Genomic DNA, 5,718 nt, shown 5'->3' with positions numbered 1-5,718 from the left:
TTTAAAATTGCCTTGGTTGAATTAATTACTCTTGTTTATTTTACATAGCATTATCAGTGAAGTGGATGATTTTTATAAAACTAACACTATATCGAAGAACGTACGCGATTAACCTAGAATATACTTCGAATCTTCTGAAGGTTTAAATTAAAAAACATCTTTCTTTTAAATTGTTTTATTGTAAAGTTTTGATGTTTCACAGAAACCAAAGATATGCTGTTTTAAACGAAATAATTTCATATGTTATTCTTAATAAATGAATGATTATAACTGTAACATGAAAAACATCACCTGTTTTAGAATGAGCATTTTAAGTTATGATGTATAGAACATATAAGGTAGGGTGAAATTTTCGACAGTAAAAGGGCTGAAACGAGATACTTTAACTTGCATCCTCATTAATTTGATACTTGAAAAATCTATTAAGGATTAGGGGATTCAAGTGGATACTGACTAAGACGAAATTGTTGGAAGGTCTTAAACAAGATGTTACATTACAGGTGAAAAATGATTTTAGTATGGCCTACCATTTAGAAAGAATCAAAAGTGAGGTTCAACTCAGAAAAAATGTCCGACTTCATTTATCTTGAGTGGTAAAGGTATAAAGATAAAATTTTAAAAAATGCATTTGATTAAATACAACGCTTCAATTTTTTTTTTCATAAATGCAGTAATTTTGGAACAAGTAACCATTTAAGGTGGTTTGTTAAAATCTTTTAATAGCTATTTTTCCATTTTCTTCAGATAGAGAAATAAAATTCATGCCATTTAATTTTGGACATTTCTGTTTGAATATCTTCTTCCTATAGAAGCAATGGTAATATGAACAAAAAAAGGTTTATAAGACTTGAAGCTAAGTATTTAAATAGCAAAATACTCATTACAATAGAGATAGAGATTAGAAAAAATCTATATTTTTTATGTTATAAAATAATATTACATTATGCATATTTTGGGTATTTACATTTATGAGGATTAAAGGAACTATATGCATATATAAATAATTCTATTATAATTTTATTCAGAACTAAATTAGTACACGTTTTAATTCTAAAATATGCTTTTTTATTTAGAAGATGGTTCATTAGTACAGAAAATGGTTTGACTACGATGGTGATTCCAATTAATAAATCTTTGTTAAGGATCACTGAAATTTTATGAAAAAAGAAAAACTACAACAAGAGCAAGTTAGTATTTTTCCTTTGTTGTAATAATCAACGTATGGTCCAAGCTCAGTTCCTATTGGAATACAAGTTTGGGTATGCTGCTCTAATCCAGACTTACATAATCTAGGGCTAAAGCAACGTTGGTTAATGTAAAGAGAAAAATGTTTAGATAATTATTCTGTAGAGAGCTTAATCGCAAAGTTTGATAAGATTTTTAGTAAAAAAAAATCTAAAAATAAAAATCGCGAGCCCACAGGGGCGTTACTATGATAGAATTTGGTTATGAAAACGCATAAATATTCAGAAACTAGTCAATGCAATTGGAATTCAGATAGGCCTTATAGTGGAAAGGTCTGGTATTTATTTATTTTTTTTTAGTGGTTTACTTTATGTTTTCCGAGTGATTAACACGAATTTGAAATTATTTAGCAAAATTAAAGAAACATAAATTGTCGGCAATGGTCGGGCTGAATTATTCAATTTAAACCGCATTGCTATGATTGTAATAATTCTCAACAAAACAGTTATTCTGTAAAATCTCAAAATTTGAGAATAGAACAATTCAAAAAGAATATTTTTTAATTAAAACATTTAGAAGAAGTAAGGTACATTCTAGCATCATATGGTGCTTCCTAGGTTTAATTTACTATCAGTTATATGAAAATTATCGACTTCACGGACAAGAAACAGTGATCATAAACAATACTTCGCAAACAACGTGATAATAAACAGCATTCATTCACAATGTTTATGAATACTATTAACACAAAAGATAATCTCATCAAAAAGTATGTAAAATTGAAGAAAATTATCCATAATACCCCTCATATTCTTATTAATTTGTTGGACAAATTGAGATTAATGTTCAGCACTGCAAAAATATTAAGTAAGCAAAAAATACCATCAAATAAGTAATTTCCAGTACAATTACTTGACTGGACCACCAAAATATTGCATGGGAGAGAAGGAGCTTCTATGATACCAACTCAATTCACAAAAAAAAGTCAAACCTCTAACTCTATTAGCATAGAATGTAATGTTGCATAACACATTAAAAATCGCCAAAAAAGCGGAAAAAAATGGTAAAGTGGCAGAAAAAAGTTGAGATCCCAATTTCCTACTACTTACTAGAGATCGTTATACATTTTCAAGCTTTTAGCTCAATTGGGAACGGATGCAGAGGTATGATGAAAAACCTTAAATGCAAAAAAATGTGAACCAAAGTCCATCGATTTCGGAAAAAAACACGACAAACAAAGGCATTTTTAGACTAAATAACTCAACAGCAAAACGTTTATCGAACAATTTCACTATAATCTTCCATATAACATTAATTCGACTATACTCTCAGATAAAAAACGCCATCAGACTATTATTTTTGTTTCATCGGGTGGCAATTTATACGGGACTAATCAGTACGAGTTATAAATAAAAAGTAGGAAGATACAGACAGGAGCTGTGAAAAGGACAGCAGCGATGTATTGTAGTTTGAATAAGCTGTAGAAAGGAAATAAAAAAGAAGGAAAAAAGGACAAAAAGAGAAGGAGACTAGCGTGGACGTCACGTTACAGCTGGGATAAAAGACATCATGTTCCAGCTTTCTCACCCCAAGGCACTGTTCACTCACCTCTCGGTAATCCTGTCACAGTTCTCGTTTCCAATGGCTGCAACATGAGAAAAATCACTAAGTCTAGGGTATACCGCGCTATACACTCTGCTCATCTTTTTATTAATTGTTAAATATAAAACTGAGGAAAGTGGTCTCACAGTATTCCATAGGATTTAAATGATTCAGGACCTTACTTTTAAACGGACACATAACTAATTTGGAAAACATTCCAATAATGCGAATAAAGGAATGAGAGTATTTATTAAAAAAATAAATGAACTAACTCAACCTTACAATAGAAAGGAATTGGTTTGTTCAATTGTGATAGGTAGAAACAGGAGGTTAGATTTAGTTTTTCCAAATAAAATTTGAAACGCCAAACAAAACAAATAAATATGCATATAAAGTTTTGAAAGGATTGTTATTTTGAAATGTCAGGCAAGCCATCAGTAGTATTTTCGAACTTTATTAGTTTTTAATGTAATAATTTGATAAGAGTAAGAGGTACCTAAATGTTTAATAAGCATTATTATTAAATAAATTTAAATTAAACTTATACAAAATAGTTTATAGTACAATTTATGTTGCATATAAACAAATATGATTCAATAAAAATTGACTATAATGCTTTTGCCAGCATGGAATGGAAGATCTAGTTAAAAATTATTAGAAGAAAAAATTGTAGATCGACTTGGAAAGTTTCACTAACAGCTATTTCTCCTTAACCATGACGTGACATATGCGGCTAACGAATGTCAACACTGTAACACGTGGTGTAAGCAGATACACCTAATTTTAAAATTAATATCAAAAGTCATTAAAAATCTATGATCGCAAAAAAGCATTGTGATATCTTTTAATATTATCTTTAAGGATTTAAGCCATTTTAGAAAATTGGATTTTCAACGTGATTATGATTTTTCAGATAATTTAATAAAATGAAATCTTTAGACGGAGAATGTACTTTTCACGTAGTTCGTCTTCTATTAAAAACATTGCCAAGCATTTTAGTAGGAATTTTTTTCTGGAAAAAAGAGAATAGTTTCTAATTTTATTTTTTTTAATAATATGTAAAGAAAACAATGTAAAACTCAAAATGTTCATTAATTTAACATTTGAAGTACTGATTTCAATAACAATAGTTAATGAAATAGCAAGATATTCCTTTGTATGCAACATAAAGGACTCGAGCAACTTAACCATGAAAATTTTTTTTAAAGCCCTAACTGAAATGTGAGATAATGTTTCTATTGTTGAATTAATAAACATTTTGAATTCAAACAATCGATTCCATCTTTCATAGTTTTAGAAACTGGTTGTTTGTTTTTTACATAGAAAAAAAAGACAATATTTTTTATAAAAAGAAGATGAAAAAATACGTTAACATTACGATATTAAAATGACGTAAACCTTTGATTATAAAGATATCGAAATGCTTTCTGCGGGATCTTTCATTTCTTTTTTGTATTACTGTGAATACAGTACTACAGTACATACAGGAGGTGTTATTTGAAAAATTTAAGATTTTGTTACACCTGTCGCATCATAATAAAGAATATTTCTAGTAATAGTAACGGTTGTTGAATCAATAGCAATTTTTTCTAGAGGTATCTTTTAATAAAATCGTCCGTTTAACCCTGTTTAAGCTAATCTTTGTCGTTATTTCAAAATAACTGAAATTTAGTTACACAAACAGGTTTTAATATATGAAAAAAATTCGATATCGAATAAAGATTACAGCATTTTAAAAATGCTGAACATATTTACGTCAGTTTAAGTTCATTTGCGATTGTGCATGAAGGGAAATGGAATTATTAAAAGGTTTAACAAAGCAATATAGATTCTAGAAAACCCTCCTGGTTAAGAATGCCATGCATGTCTGGAACAATTATGCAGAATGAGTAATGAAGTTTAATTATTTATTCAAACAAAATACAATATATATATATATATGTTTTTCTAAATCTAATTTATTCATTTGTCAAGCTAATGAGGTTTTAAGATATGATGTGCAAAATTTATCAAGTTTTTAATATTTATAAAAAATCATTTATTCTTAATAATGATTGTTTAAATAAAATCAATTGTATCCAAATCAAAGTCTCAAAACATTCTTTATTTGTTCACAAGTCCAACGTTTCGGCCATTTGCCCATCCTCAAGGACAATCTTAAATACTCTCACCGTAGTTTTAGTTATAATTATCTTATTTTGTCACTCTTTCATAGGGTAATTTTATCTGAAACTAGTGACCTGGACAAAATGGCCTGCAAAATGTTTTTTGAAAAAATTTATGTGAGTCAAATTGGTATCTAAGATTGACCTTGAAGATGGCCGAATTGGCCGAAACGTTAGATTTGTGAGGAAATTAAAAAAATTGAGACATTTATTTGGGTACAATTGATTTCATTTAAACAATAATAACCAGTCTCAAGAAAGTGTTATATTATATATAATAGAATAATGATTTTATTTTAATAGCACCTGGAGTTTTTGAAATACTGCAGTATAAATCATTAAATTGTAAAATAGAACAGTGGAACTCCTGAAAATATAGTCGGTTCTTCGGTGATAAGATATGAGATACTTGGTATGATCGCAAATTTTACAAATCGAAGTGTTGTTTTCTTTTTTAAACGATTTTCAACTTATTCTGAATCTATTAAAAAATATTGACTACTGTTAAGCTGTTTGCACTACAAAAAATACAGCTTAAAGAAAGAGGTGTAATGAAATATCTTTTAAATAATTATAAATCAGGAATTTATCAGTGAGATTACAATAAAAGAAAAATAAAACAATTAAATTTGTTTTAAGCCAAAGTGTCAGTCAAGCTAAGTAGGAAAACTTCAGTAGTGTGACAAGACAACAGAAAGCTTATTTCAGCTTATATTCATATAAAATTTAAAGCAAGAAACTTGAAAAAAAAGAAAGAAGAGAAAAG

The 5,718-nt window shown here is 28.4% G+C and overlaps 1 protein-coding gene and 1 long non-coding RNA gene across 10 annotated transcripts in view; one reads left to right on the top strand and one right to left on the bottom strand.

Moving 5' to 3' along the window:
- The window catches only part of trc (Serine/threonine-protein kinase tricornered), a 334,990-nt gene that overhangs the window by 104,823 nt on the left and 224,449 nt on the right, over nucleotides 1-5,718 (bottom strand). The gene's annotated exons all lie outside the window — the stretch shown is intronic.
- LOC136795832 (uncharacterized) lies at nucleotides 318-3,578 on the top strand. Its single transcript, XR_010843522.1, has 3 exons — nucleotides 318-500; nucleotides 1,074-1,187; nucleotides 3,413-3,578. It is a non-coding gene; the product is annotated as an uncharacterized lncRNA (long non-coding RNA).

This window comes from Halyomorpha halys, unplaced genomic scaffold, assembly GCF_000696795.3.
Source record: "Halyomorpha halys isolate HHAL.00 unplaced genomic scaffold, Hhal_1.1 Scaffold34.1, whole genome shotgun sequence".
Taxonomy (NCBI): Eukaryota; Metazoa; Arthropoda; class Insecta; order Hemiptera; family Pentatomidae; genus Halyomorpha; species Halyomorpha halys.
This window is presented reverse-complemented; position numbering and strand designations above follow the sequence as displayed.